Genomic DNA, 24071 nt, shown 5'->3' with positions numbered 1-24071 from the left:
ACTATAACTATGGTAGGATTAGATTGTTAGCTCCTTTGAGGACAGTGACATTAATGTGTACTCTGTAAAGTGCTGCAGAAGATGTCAGTGCTACATAAATACATAATAATAATATAGTAGGACATTGGACTATGACTATGGTAGGATTAGAGTTCGAGCTCCTCTGAGGACAGTCAGTGACATGACTTTGTACTCTGTAATGTGCTGCAGAAGATGTCAGTGCTATGTAAATACATAATAATAATATGGTAGGACATTAGACTAGGACTATGGAAGGGATTAGAGTGTGAGCTCCTCTGAGGACAGTCAGTGACATGACTATGTACTCTGTAAAGTGCTGCAGGAGATGTCAGTGCTATATAAATACATAATAATAATAATAATATGGTAGGACATTAGACTATGACTAAGGTAGGATTAGTATGTGAGCTCCTCTGAGGACAGTCAGTGACATGACTATGTACTCTGTAAAGTGCTGCAGGAGATGTCAGTGCTATATAAATACATAATAATAATATGGTAGGACATTAGTCTATGACTATGGTAGGGATTAGATAGTGATCTCCTCTGAGGACAGTCAGTGACAGGACTATGTACTCTGTAATGTGCTGCAGAATGTGTCAGTGCTATTTACCCTAGATAAATAATAAAAGTAGGATATTATAAATCATTGCTATCTAAGAGAAATGGCCGTGTGCGTCTCAAATTTTTGGAAAAAAAAGTTAGACAATCCCCGGGTCTCTCTGAGATACCATTCTGTGAGCGCACAAGGAAAAAGTGGCACCATGCAGCTCCTGTTACGTCTGCTGTAAAGCAAATACATGGTGGGGACACAGACCCGCTATACGTGGACTATTTATATCACACCTGCTATACGTGGACTATTTATATCACACCCTGCAACAGTTATGACATATATATTTATATATCATTGGCTTTCCTATTGCCTTTTTTCTTTAGTGTTGGATGGTGAAATCCCATTACTGGTATGAGGGCATGTCTGGCTGGCTCTCTTGTTTCTACATGACATCAATTACTCCGAGTGCAGAATATTCCTCTTGCCCAGGGCCTGATATGGGATGACATTTGTAAGTTAATTATCTCTTAAATCCCCCCGACCGTTTAATTTTCTACAGCTGCTGGTGCTTATTCTCTAATTTTTTTTTTTTTGTTAATTTTTTTTTTTTTGAAAGTTATACCGGTACTTGGTAAAGTCATTTTTGTTTTTTTTTAAACTTTAATTGCTTGAAGCTTGCGGAGGAAAAAAAAAACAAGATAATTTTGTGTAAACAGCTTGCTCTGTGTGTTTGTCCAAATAAAGCAGCGAACGCGAGGCTGCCTCTCCCCCCGATCACACTGCGTGTAAATGGCCGAGGCAGGAAATCGAGCCTGAATTTGCGTAGATGCCGGCACAGTGGGGGAAGTTTAATAGCGAGGTCACTGCAGCCCCGGTGCCAATCCCAGCGTCTCGCGCTCCCGCTTTCGGGCAACTTCTTTTATTTCCCGTGTTCATTAGGCACAAAGATTAGAGTGTCAGCTCTGCAGGGGAGTAATTGCTTTCTGTAAGAACCATATGTAGCGTCCTGCACCGACACCGATATTACATTCCTGTCCTGCCTGCCGAGAGTGTCTTCTGCATCGTGTAAAAAAATAATACAAATAATATACTTCTGGCACAATCTAAAATGTGCAAATCGACAGGTTTAAAGGACCACTGTTGCGAAAATGTAAAACACATGTAAACACATATGAATAAGAAGTACATTTCTTCCAGAGTAAAATGAGCCATAAATTACTTTTCTCCTATGTTGCTGTCACTTACAGTAGGTAGTAGAAATCTGATATTAGGTTTTTTGGGCTAGTCCATCTCTTCATGGGGTATTTTTGGGTATTTTCAGCATGGCCTTTATTTTTTTTTATAAAGAAACACCTTGAAAAAGATTTAGGCCTGGAAGCCACTACAAAACACTGTCGCTAATCGCAATCCCTAGAGTTTTGTATGAGCATTTTCTAAGCGATTTCATGAGCGTTTTCTGACAAATTTTGGTAGCGATTTCAAAAAGTGTACGCGTTTTGCCAGCGATTGTGAAGTGATTAGCGATTAGCGTTTTTAACTCTGATTGGTCTTTTTAATTAATTTAAATTTTTTTACAGTGTGCAGTCATCTCAAAACGCTAGCTAAATCGTTCTGTACACGTTTTGATGAGCGATTACGCCAGCGTTTATATACTTTACATTGCAGAACCGCTAACGCTAAACGCGAAAGATGCTGCTTGTCCTGCGTTTTGCGATTTGGTTATCGCAATCGCTCCAGTGGAATTTGGCCCATCCAATAACATTAGCTGAGTGTTTAGGGAAATCGCTAGCGGTTTGAATCGCTCCCTAAACGCTCAGAAAATCGCCCTAGTGGTTTCCAGCCCTGATACAATGATGCTGGCCAGCCTCCCTGCTCAGCGTACACTTGTTTTTGGCAGTTGGACAGAGCAAATGCCATTCACTAAGTGCTTTTGAAAATAAAGAAAACTATGAGAACCCCCCATGAGGTGATGGGCTAGTCCAAAACCTGCCTGTTCTGTCTGATTTCTACTACCTACTGTAAGTGACAGCAACATAGGAGAAAAGTAATTTATGGCTCATTTTACTCCAGAAGAAATGTACTTCTTATTTGAATGTGTTTACATTTATTGTAAATTTTAAGATTTTCACGACAGAGGTCCTTTAAATCAGGCCCAGATATTCCTGCAATGTAAGAAAAGCTGATAGACAAACATTCTACAGCTGTTGGCCCCGGAGAGTCATAATATCCAGAAGCCTCGCTGACCCCTTCGCCTGGCTCAGAGCCTCTCTAACTGCTGCCTGGAAGTGTCCATTTGTGGGAAGAGATCACTGCTGGGACTATGAGGCTATGAAGGATTTGTCCATTAATGCGAGATATCTCCCTAGCACCGTATAGAGCAGTGTCATTCATCTGGAGTTATAGTGGACCTGTCACCTCGCCTCCACACAACACAGACATATAAGAGGCCTGCTATTACTGATTTATTGGGTGCCTTTCTACCTGGTGGTGCTGGACGTACCAAGTCATGCAAAACAAAAACAACACAGAATGAGTAAACAAAAATACATCAAATAATTCAAATGACAAAAAAGGCAAAGGAGAAATAATAAGTGGGGATAGATAAAAATTGTTTTGACTTTGTTTTCTATCCTATATAATAAAACCACTGTGTCCCTGCATCCTCATCTGTCCCTGTGTCTGAGCATCCTCATCTGTCCCTGTGTCCGAGCCTTGTTTGCCAGTGCGCATGCGCGGCACGTGGTCGGATGTTGGACAGTACATGAGGACGCGGGCGGGTGCGCTTGCATCACGGATGTGCTGGCATATACGCATCGCGCATAGTGCTTTGCGGTCATGCACGAGCATGCGCTCTAATCGTGCAGGCTTGCTGCGGCCCAGGTGGGGCAGGGGGTGGTTGTGGTTTAGGGGGTGTAGCGGCTAAGCCCTAGCGCCTGTTGTTAAACGGGTCTGCATAGTGTTAGTACTAGTATAGATATAAAATCGGGCGTTTGTATGTGTATGTACATAGGTACTGCGATTACTTGAAAACTCCTTGACCGATTTCAATGAAAATTGGTATACAGATTTCTGACTACCGGGGTAGAAATGTTCTGGGAGACTCACGCCCCTCCTGGACAGCTGGGCGGAACCACAACCAGCCAATCAGATTTCACCCATTCACATCAATGGAAGACTGCCGTTCTCACAGTAATTAAGCCAGAGTCCCCAAACTTGGCACAGTTGGTCACTTCGTAACCAAAGCTAAAAAGTAAGGGAAAGTGGGTTGAGTAGTGGGTTAATTTTAAATGGGAAAATGTAAACTGCAGCCATTCCTACACTGTTAATGGCAGGGCTTTCACACTTCCCACAGTCTCACTGGGAGACAGGGATTAATATTTAGGAAAGTGGGTGGAGCCTACAACAGCCAATCAAAATTCACCTATTGATTTTCAAGAGCAATATTTAAACTGCTGCCATTCTTACACTGTGGATGGCAAAGGCATCAAACCTGCTACAGTCGGTCATTAAGTGCCGGGGGTTCAAATTCACTAAAAGGGACAGAGCCACAAACAGCCAATCAGATTTCTTTGTTGGATAAACTGCTTCCATTCACACAATTTTGATTACACAATCCCGAAAGCTCACAAACTTGGTCATTGAGTGACTGTGTGTCAAGACCCTTTCACAACGGGGCGGTGCGGTATTTTTACCGCACCCCACCGCTGGGCAATGAAACAATGAAAGTCTGTGGAATATTTAAATTGCTGCCATTCTTACACTGTTAATGCCAGAGGCCTCAAACCTGATACAGTCAGTCATTGGGTGACTGGGGTTCAAAATCAGAAAAGGGGGTGGAGCCACAAACAGCCAATCAGATTTGTTTTATTACAATGGTAAAATTATATTATTGTTTCCAACGAGGTTAGGCAAGTTAGTTTTAGGCACAAGGAGGGGGTTAGTGTTAGGCATTAGGAGGGGGTTAGTGTTAGGCATTAGGAGGGGGCTAGTGTTAGGCACAAGGAGGGGGGTTAGTGTTCGGCATGGGGGGGTAGTGTTAGGCATGAGGATGATGTTAGTGTTAGGCACAAGGAGGGGGGTTAGTGTTAGGCATTAGGAGAAGGTTTATTGTTAGGCATTAGGGTGGAGGCAAGTGTTAGGAATTAGGGTGGAGGCAAGTGTTAGGAATTAGGGTGGAGGCAAGTGTTAGGCATTAGGAGGGGATTAGTGTTAGGGATTGGGTGGGGGTTAGTGTTAAAGGGAACCTAAACTGAAGGGGATATGGATGTTTCCTTATAAACAATACCAGTTGCCTGGCAGTCCAGCTGATCTCTTTAGCTGCAGCAGTGGCTGAATCACAGACCTGAAACAAGCATGCAGCTAATCCCAGTCACACTTCAGTCAGAGCACCTGATCTGCTGCATGCTTGTTCAGGCTGAAAGTATTAGAGACATAGGATCAACAAGAGAGTCAGGTAACTAGTATTATTTTAAAAGTAAAAATCCATATCCTTCTCTGTTTAGGTTTCCTTTAAGATTCCTGTGAGAATGGGTGCCGGGTAACTGTATAGTAAAATAAGTGCTTGGAAGAACAAAGAGAAATCGAGAGCCCAATATGGTGTAGTATTGTTAAGTTGGTTGTGGTTTAAAGCAAAATATTAAGAAATACTCACAAACATGGGTTACCCATAGGCAACCACTTCAAATGCAGGTGGGGAGTATTAGAACCTGACCCCACTCAGGTTATTAAGATGTCGCTCTCTGTAGATAGGAAACGGGGTAGCACCCCTTCACCGAGGGTGGAATCAAGATTTCAGCAAGGCTTGGTGTACAGAGGCGCCAGAGTAGAATAAAAATGTTTAAAAAACGTCTAAAAGAGGGGGATGTTCAGGTGGACTTACCTCCCTCAAAAATATAGAAGTGAGCGCCTCACTTCTGCATCTAGACCCATTGAGTTATACTCCTGTTTGCCTGATGAGGCGGGACCACACCTGCGAAACGCGTTGCACTAAGTGGAGTTAAATAAAACGGTTTTTCTATTGATATATTGTGACTCAATTGAGTTCTATATTTTTGAGGGAGGTTTTTATTTCATTTTTATTCTACTCTGGCGCCTCTGTACACCAAGCCTTGCTGAAAAGTATAGTAAAATAACAGTAATTTAAATTACCAATATTTTTACTAGTGGCACTAACTCACGAAGTGAATTAAAAAGAGTAAAAATTCCTTCAGGCTGGCAAAACTTTTCTGTTAGACCAGATTCAGATATTTCTGACCGGTCCTCTTTAACATTACATATTATATTAGAATTTTATTTTTGCAGAGTAACCATCGGCAATCCTGATGTCCCGGGTGTCATATTACATAAGCTATTCCCCCGTTGTCAGTCTAGGCGTTTATTATGTTCCCCGTTCGATTGATCACACAAACATTGAGCGCAAGCAGAAACATCCCCGTTTACATCGATTTCATTAATAAGAGTCATCATTCCCGGATCAATCCCTCGTGTCTCGCTGCTATCTTCCGCCGTTTAGTCCTGAAGATTGCCTTCGAACTGTCATATTTCTATTATTCTGGAGCATGGACTGCTGGGTAATAATAACAGCCCACATGGTTTGCCTATCAGTGTGGAGTGCTGATCCCATCAGCTATAGAGCCTAATATTACAAGTTCCTCGTCTTTCTTATTGGTAATGTCAAGTGGTAATGTGATCACTTCAAGGCTATGAATAATGACCATTTTTTACGCTCTGTACTATTTGTTAATGTCAGCGCCGGCGTATCGAGAAATGGAGAATTTTCCTGAGTTTTGCCGCCCGTAATGTTGTCACAAGATCAGACTTCTAGAAAGAGATATTTCTCACACAAATCATTCCGTAGCGTTCAGACAGGTGGCGTCATTATTTAGCTATCGAGATTTGAAAAAGAAAAACGTATCCGCCAATATTTGTTACAAAGTGTTGCTGTTATGGCTTTGGCTTGGTTGTTGAGAGCTGCACTTAGTAAATATAGAAGTAAAAAATATTTTTTTATGTGGCTGCGAGGGCTCTCAATTGAAACTGGGCACTTAGTTTCGCTAATTTTTAAGCCCTAGCAACCCCCGCTGTTGTGGCAGGACCTGGGGGTCATGGGGTGCAGAGTAGCACCAGGCCGGGCCGCCATGAGGGGGGTACAAGAGTGATAGTAGTATGTGGCCCAGGAAGGGTCTGGGGCCCAAACAGTGGCAGTGCCACTCGAGCCTCTGCTGGCAATTCTACCGTGGCATAACAGGAGTTGTGTGGTCATCTCCCTCTTCGCTGCTGCGTGATTGGTGAACACGCATCAATGCAGGGGGAGGGTGTTACGGGCCCCAGGCATGTTGCTTTGACTCCACCCCACATACTATTGCTCCGCCCCCACACAATCTACCTATCAGATTGTTTGGCATGAGGGAGGGTCCTGTAGGTTTGATAAGTACGGGGCCTAGAAAATTCTGATGGCGGCCCTGGCACCAGGAGCAGGGCCAGTGCTGTGTCCGATTGTGCTGCCCTTAAATTAACGCTGCCCAGCATGTGCAGTATGATCCTGTGCTGTGCGATAGCCTAATCTATTATACTGTATGCGATATCTCCGCAGCCACTCCTCCTGCACTCCCCACATTTTTGCCCATTGTAAAATCTTTCCTCTCCCTGATTTGCATTCTGAAATTTATCACTGGTGGTGACATCTTTAGTTCTGCCAGGTGATTAGTATGGAATGTTCATTACTGAGAGTTCTATGCACAGAGGGAGATACTGCTTGCTTGGCAGTTGGAAAAAGCCATTATTTCCCACAATGTAATGAGGTGCACAGACCGCAAACTGTCAGGACCATGGTCATGACATGACACTGTGCGAGGGGTTTCACCTTAATGCGGAATGAAACCCAGCATTTCTGCTTTGCTCTAATAGATTGTTTACAGCATATTATATACAACCGGCATTTTTTTTTACTAGAACAGAATTCAAAGGGTAAAGGCCCAGACACACGCTTTATTTGTAGGAACGACGGGTCCGTCAGACCCTCCTGCTGGGCGGACGTTCCAGCGACAGTCCGGCGTGTGTACAGTACAGTATACGGCCCTTTACAGAAAGGACTTGAAAGTTCAGTGCAGAGTAATCTAGATGCATCCAAAGTTGTAGATAATGTTATCTTGTGTTTAATTGTATCAAGTGAGGAATGTAAATAAACAGTTTTCCTACACTGCCATGGTCCCCTGAACAAAGTCAGACAATTTAGAAAGCATTTCTGCTTGTTAAAGCAGTTATAAATAAAATGCAAAGTCAGCTTTCAGAGAAAAAAAGTGTACTTTGGGAACGTATAATTTCTAAATGAATACGAATACTTATGCACAAAAGCAAATATGATAACCGTATGGCATATAAAAAGTAGGAAAACCTATGTGTATTGAATATTATGTCAGGGTTTTATACCGCTTTAATATCAGCCATACAGAGACCCCCGATAATCTATTCACAAAAAAGGTAAAGCTTTCTCATGGGATAAGGGGTATCCGCCACTAATTGGGATAAAGTTAAATCCTGGGTTAGAGTTCCTCTTTAACTTTAAAGAGAATCTGTACTGTCTGATTTTTACAATAAAAACATACCAATCAAGTCACTGTGATCTCCTGGCTTTTTATCACCAGTTTTAGGCAGTGTTTACAAACAAAAAACATGGCCGCTAACCAGGAATTGATGTTTGTGTGTGTGTGTGCATATATATATATATATATATATATATATATATATATATATATATATATCATGTTAAAGTATACTACACGTTTTTATTACATAGTGAATTATCTGCACTCCAATCAGGGTTTCTCAGCATGGGCAGCTCCCTTCCGCCTCTAGAAAAGCTGAAACTGGGAGCAGAGACCCTGTGTGTGAGGGATAAACAAAGCACACACACAGAGCCTGCAGGGGGTGTGGAGGAGGTGTGCATAACTTCTCCTAATCACAGCAGAGGCAGTGCATTACTCTCTGGGTCGACAAAGCTTGACAAAGAAAAGAAGATTAGATATATTACAGAGACAGTGCAACTAGAAAAGGCTGCAGTAATCCAGAGCACATTAGAACAGGTATAGGAACTTATAGCATAGAAGAAATAAGGCTGAAAATTTTGTTACGGAGACTCCTTAAAGATACAATTGAGGCTGATTTTCCACTTTATTTTCTTAAAGCGGATCTGAGATGAAAAACTAACTATAACAAGTAATTTGTTTATACATCTTATCTAACGTTTAGATAGTTTACACAGCAAATCTAGCTGCAAACAGCTTTAATAGAATATGATTATTTCTTCCTGTGATACAATCAGGGCAGCCATGTTGTTTGTAAACATAACACACAGGCAAGCTTATCTGCATCTTCAGCACTCAGCCTGTGAAAAAAACCCTAATCCCCCCTCCTCCCCTCTGCCTCTGAAATCTCTGGCTAGTAATACCTTCCCCTCCTCCTGCCCAGACTGAGCTCTCATGAGCCCTTGCTACTGTCTGAAAATGCCTTGGCTCTCTGAAAACCTGTGGGCGAGGCTTGTTTAGTTTATAGGGATTAAGAGTATTAAAACAAAAAAGTATTGGGCTTGAGGAATGCCTTTAATTACAAAGGAGAAGAGAAGGGAAAAAGAAGAGGGAAAGGAGGTACTCACAGTGCAGCATTGATATTTTAGAGCTGTTGAGTAGCGGCTGCAGTGTGGGGTTCCCCTGCACACTGCAGATCCGGTTTCCGATTCTGATTCCGATTTATGGTTCCGATTTTCCCTGCAAATATTGTGAGATACTATAAGTGGTGTAATGCATCAATCTTTCAGGGATTCACACTCAGCGGCTGGATTTGCACCCATTCCTAGTAGCTTTTCCTCTCATATACCTATAAGACCGGTGAGGGCATTTCTTTTTTTTTTGTTTTTTTGTTGTTTTTTTTTTTTTGGTGGTGGTTGTTTTTTTTTTGTTTTTTTTTATTTATTTATTTTTATTTTATTCTATTCTACTATAATATTTTTCCTCGTGTGATTTTTCTTCTTTTTGTTGTTGTTGTTGTTGCTGTTGTGTTATGTCTATATAAGTGGATTCAGACTATGATGTGAAGATGCGCCCAGGGACACAGGAGCACGGCTGTGAAGTCATGTTGATGGAAGTCCGGGCATGATAATACGCTGAGTCTGTTAAGAAAGAAAAAAAAAATTTATAAAAAAAAAAAAAAAAAAGTATTGGGCTTGAGGAATGCCCTATAAACAATAGGAAAGGAACACAATTATGCAATGAGTAAAAGTTCATCTCGGATCCACTTTAAAAAAAATGTTCTTACATGTAATCTTCCTACTCAACACAAACACAGATCTGAATAAACCTTCCTGTTGAATGAGTCACAGTGGTGACCTGCAGTCGCCCAGTTTGTAATATATTCTTTATCCTGCTCTCTTTCCTTCCTTGTACATTGCTGCAGATTTCAATATAATTCATTTTGTTTCTTAGATTTGAAGAGGACGGCGAGATGCTCTGCGCTGCCTGAGAACGCTCTGCTCCACAGAAGGTAATACTTTTTATTTTTATACAATATTTTATCTTGATTTGCTCGACATAAGCATCGGGCAGGTCATGTGACTTCCTGTTGCCCGCAGGACCAGGGAAATATTTTTAGTTTGCCTTCTGGAGACAACAGTGAGTGGGCTCAGGTCACAATACCTGTCTTGTTGTTGCGTCACGTTGTGCTTCCCAGAACAAGATCAAGTGTCCTCGGCGAGTCCGTGACGGCGCTGGTGGAGGTTGCATACCGTGCAGCCACATCTTCCACTTGGAGGGAGACGCCCCCCTCCCCACCAAAAAAGAAAAAGTATGGCATATAAAAGAAGTATAGAAAAGTTAGCTTATCTACATAAAGAAGAGGATAGCCACAAACGGTAACAAGTTTATTGAATAGAAAATCAGACACTCAGCTGATAACGCGTTTTGCAGATCACAGTCCGCTTCATCAGATCATTAAGAAAAAAGTGTCTGAAATAAACATTGACACTCCTCAATATGCGAGAAAGGCAATATACATACATAGAATAGAAAAATATGCAAAATACCAGCAAATACATAATATCATCAAGATGACTTACCATGTGTAATCGTGGGGTACTTATCAAGGTTGGGTTGTAAAAGTATAACCATTATAAAAAAATATAAAAAATATATATAAAAAATTTAAATCTATCTTCTGTCCTTTCTGTTTCACAATCCTCTGTAAGAAGGAATAAGGAAAACCGTGACTGTGCTGGAACTGTAGAAACAGAACGCATGTAGCACGATTAGCCAAATGTGTTTATGTAATATTCATTCTATGAGGAACTTGGCTGCTTTCACTTTCTCCCTGTTCTCAGGAGACAGATCATCTAATAGCTCAGTAATCTGGGTGCGCAGATGTTTTCATATGAAGTTTTGATCATATGACTAGTAGCAAAGAGTTCAGGGAGTCAGTTTTCAGGCTCTGTGGGTGTGGCTGTTACTCAGTCTGCATCATCCTCATCGTTCAGACTACAGGTGGGAGGGCTCAGGCTGAACCTCTATGAGCAGATTGCAGGCTATAGTACAGACACTCTGTGGTACAAAAAGAGCCAAGGGGGTCTGGTCTTCTTAATTCAACTCCTGCATGGATCCAGGAAGGCATTTATGCCTGGAATGATAGTTTAATAACCAATAAATTCAAGTGAGCCAAGTGGACTGCAACTAGTTGGACTGCAACTGGATAGGAGATTAATATTAACTTCCTCTTTACAGGGTGCAAGGCTACTGTCTGTCCTAAACGAAACAACAGAAATATAAGCTAGTCTCATTTTAGCACTCTACAAAACTCTGATGCTAGTCACCTAGTCTCCAGTAAGGGCCCTTTTACAGAGGTTGAAGGCGATGAATTCACCACCTGTCAGCTGCCACCATGCACCGGCCAGGTGTGGTGTTTGTGTATGTGTGTACTTCATTTAGCTATAAAAATACAAATCTTAAAAATATTTTAAAAACATTGAGTTATTAATATTTTTTTAGCAAACACCTGGTAAGATATTGTCTGCAGTGTTGCCTAACCTTCTCTAACATTAAAATTGCCAAGTCCCCAGACCTGGTGACTGATAAGTAGGCAGTTTCTATCAAATATGGTCAATAAGGTACTTATAATTTCCAATTTTAAGCACATTTTATGCAGCTTGGAAAATGGACCAATTAAAATCATCAGCTCCTGTATTGGTGGTAATGGTCCAATTCAAAGCCACATAAATTTGCATACAACTAATACAAACAAACAAAAAAACTTCCATTCATTAAAAATTTGTATCTCATTCATTATCTCCCGCTATTAATATAGATGGTCAATAAAATGCTAGTAATTGCAACCAGCAGGAATATTTTATGCAAATTGTAGGCAGGTAGGAATTTGACCAGTTAAGTGCATTCTCTGCCAGTTTTGACTGGCTAAATTCCAGGCTGCATAATATTTCAATTACTGTATATACATAAGTCTAGAAATTTAGGTCTGATTCTCTTCATAAAAGTATAGGGGTCGACTTATACCCGAGTCACAGGCAACACTGAGCACACTGAGTAATGTGTGTACTATTAGTGACATTCCCATTTGCAGCAATTTACACTGTGGTAAACGATACTTTGAGGAAAGAAAATACCAAGAAAACACAAGTTTTAAAAGTCCTGGCCATAACAATTAACACGGAAAGGGTCAGGGGGAAATAGTGGGCTCCATAAAAGGGAGAGAATAATTGCAGCACTTCGGGGCCTGGAGGAGGTATTCATGGCTGCAATAATGTATGCAGTGCAGTCATTAACCCCTCTTGTGCCCCAAGTGCAGCCAATAACTTTCCTGGGTAGACTTATACTCGAGTCAATAAAAAATTCCGGCTTAAGAGGGTTGAATGTTGGAGTCGACTTATACATGAGGTCGACTTATATTCGAGTGTATGCGGTAAATTTGCATAGAAGTTGGAGCAATTCGCATCTCATTGACTATCCCTGCTTACAAAGTTTGGCTGTCAAACCATCAGGTGGAGCTTTTGGCAAATATTACATATAAAGGACAACTGAAGTGAGGAGGCTGACATGTTTATTTCCTTTTAAACAATACCAGTTGCCTGGCAGCCACGCTAATCTATTTAGCTGCAGTAGTGTCTGAATCACACCAGAAACAAGCATACAGCTAATCTTGTCAGATCTGACAATAATGTCAGAAACATCTGTTCTGCTGCATGCTTGTTCAGGGTGTATCAATGTACTAAAGACAAAGGATCAGCAGGACAGCCAGGTAGGGCCGGCGCTAACATATAAGCAAAGCGGGCAATTGCCCCAGGGCCCCAGCATCTATAGGGGCCCACAAGTGTCTGCCATTCTGACATTATTGTGCATATATAACTATTTACAGTATCTGGACAAAAAAAAACTTTTAGCCCATCACATTGTTAATGGGTGTATTTTTAGGGTTTAGGAACCTTTTTGGCTGAGAGAGCCATAAACGCCACATATTTTAAAATGTAATTCCGTGAGAGCCATACAATGTTTCAAATTAGGGCAGTAGGGCTCACATCCCTGTTGCCATGGTGATGTATGTACAGTTGATCCTCCGGGCAGCGGAAGTGTCAGACACGCTTTAGCTTCTCTTGGGTTTCAGCAACATCAGCAATTTCCCCGAGAGCCAGACAGGAGAAATACCGACTAACAGCTTGTACAATTAGCTAGCTGACTTGGGGGTTGATTCACTTTGAAGGACGTGATCCCCGCACTTTGGCCCAATAGGCTTCCTGTCAAGTGACAGGCAGCCTATTGGGCCAATCAAAGTGCGGGGATTTCGTCCTACAAAGTCACTGGACCTGACAGGGTGCAGAGTGGGACAATTAGAGCAGCTGTTAGTTTTGGGGGGAGCACGAGTAGGTTAGTAGTTCATGCTACAGCAGTAATGTGCCTACTATGAAAATGTTACTTGCGCTGCCACACTGAGCTGTGCTGCTTGAGCTGTGTAGCTTAGTGAATCAACCCCCTACTGATTTGTATGTGAGCCAGATGCAGCCATCAAAAGAGCCACATCTAGCTGCTGAGCCATGGGTTCCCTACCCCTGTTTTAGATAATGGCAGTTGGTGCTGTCTGCTCTTTTTTTTAATGACTACCAGCAGTAAAGATGCAGACCTGCAGTCTCATGGTAGATGGTACAATATGAACAAATTACATGGTGAATATCAATCATTTCTTGAGCCATCTTTTTTTTTTAACTCCTCATCATGCAATGTATTGATTTTGTTTCCTCTTGAAGAAGAATATGGCAGTAAGGGGCATAAAAGGGACGTGGTCACCTAGCAAAAGCAAATTAATAAACATGAAATGAAATATGAAAAGGGATAAAACACAAGTGCTGCATGCATAGAATCTCCCTAGATCCATGCCAGGATTTCTGGATAGCCGATGTGCTCCACAGATCTCAGGCTCCATGGTAAACATGCCCATACTATCCGTTTCTTCGGTTTTCCGATGTGCATTAAAGGATACCCGAAGTGACATGTGACATGATGAGATAGACATGTGTATGTACAGTGCCCAGCTCACAAATAACTATGCTGTGTTCCTTTTTTTTCGTTCTCTGCCTGAAAGAGTTAAATATCAGGTATGTAAGTGGCTCACTCAGACAGGAAGTGACTACAGTATGACCCTCACTGATAAGAAATTCCAACTATAAAACACTTTCCTAGCAGAAAATGGCTTCTGAGAGCAGGAAAAAGATAAAAAGGGTCAGTAGTTCATAGATTTTAGCTCTGGTATACTTCAATGAATGTGTCATTGAGCAAAAACAATAAAACAGTTAAAACTTAAAAAGTAGATTTACACATAAAATAGATCTGTGGAATATCTTAAAAAGTCATTTTTAGGAGAAGGAGGATAGATACAATTGTTTATTTCATTAGTTTATTTTCGCCTCGGGTGTCCTTTAACGTTGCAATTATTACATCCGGGAAAGCGGTGGCGAGCGCCCCACGCAGCTCCGCGACCCGTAGCGAACTCCAGTCCTCATTGTCCTTTCCCAAGCAATTTTCGTCTTAAGCGGCAAATGACTGTTTTGCGGAAAGCCTCCCCCGCAGCTGTCGATAGGATTTCATTCCTTCAGCCGTTTACTATTTTTGATAGGGCTGTTAACGGCGTGATTTAGAGATCAGCCGCGTAATAAATCGTTTCATATTTTGGGCCTTTTCTTTTTTCAGCCTCTCTTTTCAGATCTGGCCCCCGAGGCTTAAGTGCGGTGTTTGAACCATGTCAGCACGGCCGTCCCCCGACTCTCTGTCATGTCACAGCTTTGCCTAATCCTTCGCCCACCCAGAGACGCCAGCTACCAGCACAAGCAAGTACCTGTGTGTGATATGAAACACAGACCCGGCCTAATAATGGCTTCCAGATGTGTCCGATCCCCCTAACAAGGGCTACCTTCTACCCCCGTATCTCCTCCGCTCTGCTTCTGCAAATATTCCTCCTGATTAATACGTTCTGGCTGCAATTTACTCCAATACGCTCTCTGCTCGCCGATATTAAAGAATGGGCTCGTGACGCTTTCTGCTGTGAGCCCGGGGGGCCGCGTAGGACCCGCGCAGTAACGGGGGCCGTTATTCACAAAGACCTGGGAAAGCTGCTGATAGTGCACTATATCAAAGGCAGAGTATTACTGAGCAAAGCACTATATATGAAATGTCTTTATGGAGGTATTTTTAAGCAGGTAGGTGCCGGTTATAATGATGTGCTGATAAGACAGGTTTCCTTTAAGGCAGCTTTTTCTTTTTAATTATTAAAAAAACCCCTATTACAAAAAGGGCTTTGCTTTAATTATAATTTATTGTGTGAAAATGAAAATACAGATAGTTCCCACTAAAATACTTAACCACTTGAGGGCAACAGTACTAAACCCCCCTAAAGACCAGGCCATTTTTTGTTAATTGGGCCACTGCAGCTTTAACCACTTGATGACCCACCCTTTACCCCCCCTTAAGGACCAGCGCTGTTTTAGCTGATCTGTGCTGGGTGGGCTGTGCAGCCCCCAGCACAGATCAGGGTGCAGGCAGAGCGACCAGATCGCCCCCCTTTTTTCCCCACTAGGGGGATGATGTGCTGGGGGGGTCTGATCGCTCCTGCCTGATGGGTGTTGCAGGGGGGCACCTCAAAGCCCCCCTCCGCGGCGAGATGCCCCCCCTCCCTCTCCTCCCTGTCCCCCCTGGTGATCTGGGCTGCACAGGACGCTATCCGTCCTGTGCAGCCAGTGACAGGCTGTCCCGTGTCACATGGCGGCGATCCCCGGCCGCTGATTGGCCGGGGATCGCCGATCTGCCTTACGGCGCTGCTGCGCAGCAGCGCCGTACAATGTAAACAAATCGGATTATTTCCGCTTGTGTTTACACTTAGCCTGCGAGCCGCGATCGGCGGCCCGCAGGGTATTCACGGAGCCCCCCGCCGTGAATTGACAGGAAGCAGCCGCTCGCGCGAGCGGCTGCTTCCTGATTAATCAGCCTGCAGCTGGCGACGCAGAACTGCGTCGCTGGTCCTGCAGCTGCCACTTTGCCGACGCGCGGTATGAGTGCGCGGTCGGCAAGTGGTTAAAGGGGAACTGAAGAGAGAGGTATATGGAGGCTGCCATATTTATTTCCTTTTAAGCAATACCAGTTGCCTGGCAGCCCTGCTGATCCTCTGCCTCTAATACTATTAGCCATAGCCCCTGAACAAGCATGCAGCAGATCAGGTGTTTCAGACTTTAAAGTCAGATCTGACAAGACTAGCTGCATGCTTGTTTCTGGTGTTATTCAGATACTACTGCAGAGAAATAGACCAGCAGGCCTGCCAAGCAACTGGTATTGATTAAAAGTAAATAAATACGGCAGCCTCCGTATACCTCTTACTTCAGTTCCCCTTTATGGCCAAGCTGCAGGGCTGCACAATTCAGTGCACAAGTGATTCTCCCCCATACCCCCCCCCCCCCCCCCCCTCACACACACACACACACACCTTTTTCTCCCCAGCAACAGAGCTCTCTGCTACTAATTTACTAATTATAGTTGCCCCGTGGCAACTTTAAGCCTGTGACTGTGTGTCTCTGGATTTTTGGCATTTGCTAATACCGGGCCATATTGAGAAGAGCAGTTTAAGCTGGTTTGATTTTGGAGTGGTCACAAGGTTAAGTTAAGGCATCAGGGCGGAGTTTAATTTAGTGGTGGGTAAGGGTTGGGCAATAGGAATGGATTACTGTTGGGGTAAGGGTAGGGTTTGAGGTCCAGAAGAAGAGAATTATGATAGGGTGTTCAAGAAAGGGCTCCATATCTAGAATGAGATTTAGCAGCAGGGGGAACATTTGGATGTAGGGAATCAATGGTGGACAAGCACCATGGTGCACATTGCTGATACTCCACTTATTGGAAAATAATCAAAGGGAACCGTGCCAAATCCATACGCATTACAGGAAAGCTGTGCTGAACTCTGTAGCATTCCTCTTGAACCATGTGGAACTTCCCTGCAGGAATGCATTGGCAGGGTGAAAAAAGGGGGGGAGGGGACACCCTGGATAAAAACAAAAAAGGGAGGGACTGATGGTGCATTAAGTAACGACAATAAGGAAGTGTTGTAGAATTAATGAAATGTACTCACAAAGGAAGGTTGCAGACGGCAACCAACCACTGTAGGCAGGTAGAGATGCACAAACCCGACTCCACTTGGATGATCAGCCAGGCTGGATGCGGTTGCTCTCTTGTACAAAATGCTCTAGATGGTCGCAAAGGTGGTGCTAGGCCATCTGGCCGAATACCCCTCCCGAAGGAGGTTTGGTAACACAAAGGGGGGAGAAAAATATGCCCAAGGTATGATAAAAATATGTTAAAAGTAAATAAAACGAAAAAAGTTTGAGGTGGCTTACCTCGATGACACGTTCAAATCATTTGTAACATACTTTTAATGTGCATTTGGCAACATGTTTTGTGGGTCTCTGCCCACTTCCTCAGGCAAAATATAGTGCCAGAAGAAAATCAAGCCAGCGTTTGAGGCACCTCTTGAACCATGTGGGACTTCTCTGCAGGAAGTGACCTCACTGGTTACAAGTTCATGCAAACAAATAAAGTTGGCGGTATTTCTAAGAGCTTATCTGGGAGTCGTGGGCTCTTATTCAATTCACCTTTTCTCCTGAGTTTAATAGGTGATATTTTCACATCTTATTAATACGAGTGTTGTTCACTTGGTTGGCTGTTGTATAGGGGTTTCTCTTCACCATAAAAATCATTCTGTGATCATCCACCACTTTTGTCTTCTGTGGACGTCCAGGTCTTTTTGCGTTCCTGAGTTCACCAGTGATTGCTTTCTTTCTCAGGATGTAGCAAACTGTAAATTAAACTGTAAACTCGTAATATTGTCGTTTTTTTATTTTTGTATTTTTTTTGCAGCATAAAGAGAACCAGAGATGTCGGATGTAAAAGTTTTTATACATACCTGGGGCTTCCTCCAGCCCTATAAGCCTGGATCGCTCCCAAGCCGCCGTCCTCCGCCGGGTCCCGTAGTTTCGGCCAGTCGGGCCAGTCGACGTAAGCACGTGGCCAATTCTCCGCATCACAGGGGCTTCCTCCATATCCTTACGCGTGCGCCTGCATACAACGCAGGCGCATGCGTAAGGATATGGAGGGAGCCCCTGTTCATGCGGAAAATTGGTCGCGTCCGCCGGAAGTGACAGGACCCGGTAGCGACGATAGAGACAGCGGAGGATGGCGGCGTGGGAGCGATCCAGGCTTATGGGGCTGGAGGAAGCCCCAGGTATGTATAAAAGCTTTTTAATTTTTTCTACCCTGGTCGTCTCTGGTTCCCTTTAAGGATAGCTTGCATGGAGAGCTCCTATGACTGCATGTTGTCTGTTCACGGAAAAATCTTCCATATGCAAGCACCACACCTCAAATCAACTCCAGGCCTTTTATCTGCTTACTTAATAATAACATACCGATGGACTTGCCCACACCAAGCCCATGATAGCTTTTGAGTCAATTGTCTAATCACTTTTGAGCCCCTGAAATGAAGGGATAGTATAAAGCGGAATGAAACCCAGCATTTCTTCTTTGCTGTAATAGATTATTTATAGCATATTATATACAACCAGCATTTTTTTTTACTAGAACAGCATTCAAAGGGTTAAACACAGGATTTAGAAAGCTGGAGGACTCTGAACTAGAGATAATGTTATCTTGTGTTTAATTGTATCACGTGAGGAATGTAAGCAAACCCTTCTGTGACACTGCAAACTCTCCTGAAGACAGTGAGACAATCAGAAAGCATCAGAAAGCATATCTGCTTACGTTAGAAGATGAATAAAGCAGTTATGAATTCTAAATTAACAATAATACTTATGCACAAAAGCGAATATGATAACTGTATGGCATATAAAAAAGTCGGAAAATATGTTTTTATTGAATATTATGTCAGGGCTTTATACCGCTTTAAAAAAAATGCTTTAGTTGCCTCACATTTTTATGCAATCGTTTTGTTCACCCCACTGAATTAAAGAAAACCTGTATTGAGAAAAACCTCCCCTGGGGGGGTACTCACCTGGGGTGGGGGAAGCCTCCTGATCCTATTGAAGCTTCCCCCGCCCTCGGTCCCACGGCGGCGGCGATATAGCTCCCTGAACGGCGGCGATGTAAATATTTACCTTTCCCGCTCCAGCGCAGGCGCAGTATCGACTCTCCACTCGGAGTTAGGCGGAAATAGCCGATCGCTGTTGGGCCGCTCTACTGCGCAGGTGCAAGTCTCCTGCGCAGTAGAGCGGACCCGACAGAGATCGGCTATTTTCGCCTATCTCCGTTCGGAAAGTCGCAACAGCGCCCCCGCTGGAGCCGGAAAGGTAAATAAATCAGGGCTTGTCGAGGGAGGATTCCGGGACACTTCCGGGGGAGCCAGCGCTGGACTGCCTGCAGCTACAGGGGAGGGGGAATCCTCATTGGGACCCTGAGGCTTACCCCTCCCGAGGTGAGTACCCACTAGGGGAACTTTTTTTTGTATACAGGTTCTCTTTAAAAAGGAAAGTCTGCACTTCATCTGCGTCTAAATACTGTATTTATGGACCGAACTGAACATTGAGAGGTGGCGCAAACCTAAGGTCATGGCACCAGCTATGTTTTTCTACGGGACTCCATGACGTGTAGTTTAATTTGTAATACTCTATATTTGGGGTCGTGCGTGGAGTTGGATGTTAGACTATTCAACTGATGACTGCTGATTTGGACTCTCCATATAAAACACAGCAAAATGTCCCTCTCTACCCCGCTACTAACAAGGTGTGGCGTTTGCGTTCTCATCCAGCAGCGATTTTATTGCGAGATGACAACAGCCCAGATTAGACATAGCTAAGCAGCTGTCTTTTGAGTTAAACCAACAACTTTTCCTACAAACGATCCCAGAACACTTCAAAAGAAACAAATAGTTGACTTCGCTTTTCTCGTATCGGCAAGATGCGTCTCCGGTGAACCTTTTTTTGTTTTCAGAAAGCATGGTTTATGTATGAAATGGCGGCTTTTCAGGAGGAACAGCACGGTACTCCATAACGCTTTCCAAACTTAATAACTTGTACAAAACATTTCCACTCAATCCTATCATCTACTTCTCCCCCCCTCTCTTTCTTTCTTGCTGCTATTAAAGTGCCGCGAAGGCTGCTGGCTGCCGGATAAGCTCCATTCTCCGCGACAAGCAGATGTGCCACAGCAGGAGAAGTAGATCCACTGTAGGGGCAGCGAGCTCGCGCCTCACTTGCCGTTCCAGCGCTGCCAAAGCCGCCTCTGTTTATTCAGCAATACATTCTCAAAGTCCTGGAGGAAGCAATTGCCGGCGTGATATTTGTTTCATGGTGGTTTGAACATTATTGTTTCAAAGACGGCCAAAAAAAAACAAAAAAAAAAGTTCTTTACACCTAATCAAATTCTGTTCCATAACTTTTTTTTTTAAGTTTATTGCAAAGTTTTATTGTTACATAAATTTACCAGAGTGATTAGTCGTTTCGCGTAGACACTTTAAAATGGATAACTGTTGTCACTAATGGTTATTTATTTTGACGGTTTGACCGATGTATGCAATATTGGGCACAGGGGCCAACTTTTGCCGAATTGTGCGTCTTAAAGCTAGGGATGCATTCTGGGTTTTGGGCTCCAGATTTTCAGTTAGAAAGATCTTTTATAGAAAGATTAGATCTAAGGCCCGTTAAAATAATGGGCGCTAGACCTCTGCTCAAACCCCACCCTGCCCTGTCACCACCGCCACAGGTCCGCGTGCACAGCTGCGACACATACCCCCACACGTGCACACGCCCGCGCACTGTGCGCACACATGCCTGGCCCCGTCCTCCTCCTGTCCCAAAGGCCGACTGTGTTCAGCGCATGCGCACTAGGCCAAATGCACGGACACAGGGACACAGGAGAAGGACGCAGGGACATAGGGGTTTTATATATATAGAGATTGTTTGTGCCACCACAGATGTGGTTGGTAAGCCCCGCATGCTTTCTAGAGAAAACTCAGCCCAGATGATTGTTCTTGTCTAAGAAACTAGAAGCTGCCTCATGATGTCATGAAGCTTTTTACCACTTGGATGACTAAACGACACATGGGTGGATTATCGGTTGTGTGTACCTCTCGCCGTAGGACACTGTTCTTTCCTTCTTCTGTCTCCGCTGACTACTGCGCGCTGCTCAGCTATAGACAAACACCTTTTCTCTACAGTGCTCATCCATTAAACCATAGTTCCCAACTGGCCCTCTTTCATTCTCTGTGGGAACCAAATCCCTCTTTAAAGACTAATATACAGATCTATGCAAATACATGTATTTTTCTTCTGAAAAATATGTTTAAAGGGAAGGTTCAGGGTGGCTCTTAAAAAAATAAAAATGCCCATCCACTTACCTGGGGCTTCCTCCAGCCGTGGGCAGCCAGGACATGCCCTCGGCGCCGCTCCGCAGGCTCCCGGTGGCCGACCCGACCTGGCCAGGCCGGCTGCCAGGTCGGGCTCTTCTGCGTTTCAAAATGCGCCTCACGGGGGCGCGCTGACGTCATCGGACGTCCTCCGAGCTGTACTGCGCCACTTTGCAATTATGTTTGGCCCACTCTAGACCACCAAGGAAGCTATATTGGAGGTTAAGCCCTAGAAAATTAGGGAAGCCATATGAGGAGATGGGCAAAATAACTAAAGACTATGGAACTGTATACAAGAGGGTAGGAGCCTCTAGACACCAGGGAACTGTATAGGAGCTGAAGGGGGGGCCATTAGACCCTTGGGAACTTTATAAGGGAGGAAGGTGGCCAGTAGACATTGAGTGTGGCCCTCGACTTGGTCCCAGTGTACAATTTCGGCCCACATTGTATTTGAGTTTGACACCCCTGTAGTAGAGAGAGATCAAAGCATTCCAAGAATTTACAGCACAACGAGTTCTGCCGACTGAGGTCAAAAGCAGAGCACTTATCTCGAACAAAATAACTCAATTAAAGCTGCTAATGGTTAATATACTCTAACACTTAGTTATTTCTCAAATTGGTATATTTCTTATTTTTTATTGTTAAAATGAAGGAGAACTAATGATGATATAGAGGAACTGTGCGGTCTGAATTTTAAAACCTCCGTTGCTGCTCAGTTTCACTTTCTTCACTTGCCGTCCACTGCCCCTGTGCGTCCTCAATCGCACTCCCATCACCTGGAGCGCCCTGCGCATACGTACTAGAGATTTGCTACACAGGATGCTCCTGGCGACGGGAGCGTAAATGAGGATGCCCGCGGCCAGGGCCACAGTAGGCGCAGTGGCCATCAACTTGGTAGTCGGCGATACCAAAACTACACCGTGGCGAGGGACCTTGTTGAGGACTGGTGCATGCACAGGGCGGCTGCAGGGGGCTGGCAGAAGCCCCATGTAAGTGAAATTCTATTTTTAATTTTTTTTTTACTATCTTCAAGTTCCCTTTTGCCTCTTGTCCCTGTCCCAGGACTGCTCCACGCCAATTGGCGTGAAGTCCTGGGGCAGTTATTGCTGGGGATCGCGCGCGCCGATGTGCGTGCGATCCCTGGCAGTTTACGCCTCCCCTCTGTGTCTTCAGCCAGGCGGCCAATTAGCAGTTCACCTTCCCCCCTGCAAAGTAAACAAATGTGCAGCGGAGCGGGCTGTAACTCCTACCAGTGCCTCTCCGCACCGTCCGGGATCTCATGTTGTCTTCTCGGCTTCCGGCTTCCTGTGACGTCACAGGAAGCCAGAAGCCGAGAAGACAACATGAGATCCCGGTTCGGAGAGGCACTGGTAGGAGTTGCAGCCCGCTCCGCTGCACATTTGTTTACTCTGCGGGGGGGAAGGGGACACTGGGAGGCATATTAGGAGGGAGGGAGGGAGAAGTTTAATGGCGGCGGCCATCGATGCCGCATACGCATCCCGGGTTGGTGCCTCAATCGTTTTTTTCCCCCTCTCTCCCCAGCGGCCGGGACTAGGGGGGGGGGGCAGCACGGGACAGCGGGACGGCCCCCGAAATCTGGACCGTTCCGACGAAAACGGGGCGGTTGGGGGCCCTGCTCTTTGTTATGTAGTAAGTGTCAGTTAGCGCCCAGCCCACTACACCGCAGTTACTACTGAGCCGCTGATTAGCGTCATCACTGTCGCTAATCAGCATTGGTACTATGTAGTATCTGTAAGTGATCAGTACTGATCGCATTCAGATCTAAATCAGAGGAATACCCTCTAAATTTAGCAGTCCAACATGGCAAGAAAGGGGTTTTCGGCTGATTCTAGCCCAGTCGGGTGAGATAGATTGGGACGCCTCATCTGACGAACCATCCTGGTCAGAATATGAACCTGTAGACAGCAGTGGCTCTCTGTTCGATAGTTTTGATGACGAGGTTGAGGTCCCTGCTATGGCCAGGGGTACCCGACCCTATGTCAGTGGACCTCAGGTGGTGCAGGATCAGCAGCAGAGTGGTGCTAGCGCTGATCTAGGATTTCATGGTGAGGCATACACCAGCAGCACAGCACATTCTGGAATTAGAACCAGTACTTCCGTATACCCTGATGAAGTGGTGGCACCAGCATGGCAGTTGAAACTGGTTCGGTGGCACGTGCAGTAAGACCCCCATCTCAGCCACCAAAAACATGGCCACGTACAACCCCTACACTCCCAGAGGTGCTGGCAAACCCTGATTGCTGATTCTGCCGCACCCATAGTGCCCCCTTTCACCGTCCAGTCTGGAGTCCAGGTGGAGACAGATCATCTAGGATCGGCCCTAGACGCTTTTCATCTGTTCTTCACCGAGGATTTCTACGACTTAGTCGTGTCAGAAACCAACTGTTACGCCACGCAATACATCAATCCGAGAAGCTACTATGCCCAGCTTTTTCGGTGGAAACCAGTCCAAGTTTCTGAATGTAAAATTTTTTTGGGCCTTCTTCTCAACATGGGTCTAACTAAAAAGAATGTACTGCGGTCCTATTGGTCTATGCACCCA

The 24071-nt window shown here is 44.3% G+C and overlaps 1 protein-coding gene across 10 annotated transcripts in view; it reads left to right on the top strand.

Moving 5' to 3' along the window:
• PKNOX2 (PBX/knotted 1 homeobox 2) overlaps window positions 1-24071 on the top strand; it is a 603376-nt gene that overhangs the window by 320195 nt on the left and 259110 nt on the right. For all 10 annotated transcript variants that reach the window (XM_068238894.1, XM_068238887.1, XM_068238895.1 and 7 more), the window contains one exon: window positions 10054-10111. The gene's annotated coding sequence lies outside the window, so the exon portion shown is untranslated. The remainder of the gene's footprint in view (window positions 1-10053; window positions 10112-24071) is intronic.

The sequence above is a fragment of the Hyperolius riggenbachi genome, chromosome 6, assembly GCF_040937935.1.
Source record: "Hyperolius riggenbachi isolate aHypRig1 chromosome 6, aHypRig1.pri, whole genome shotgun sequence".
NCBI classification, from domain to species: domain Eukaryota; kingdom Metazoa; phylum Chordata; class Amphibia; order Anura; family Hyperoliidae; genus Hyperolius; species Hyperolius riggenbachi.
The sequence above is the reverse complement of the archived record's forward strand: the minus strand, read 5'-3'. Positions and strand labels throughout refer to the sequence as shown.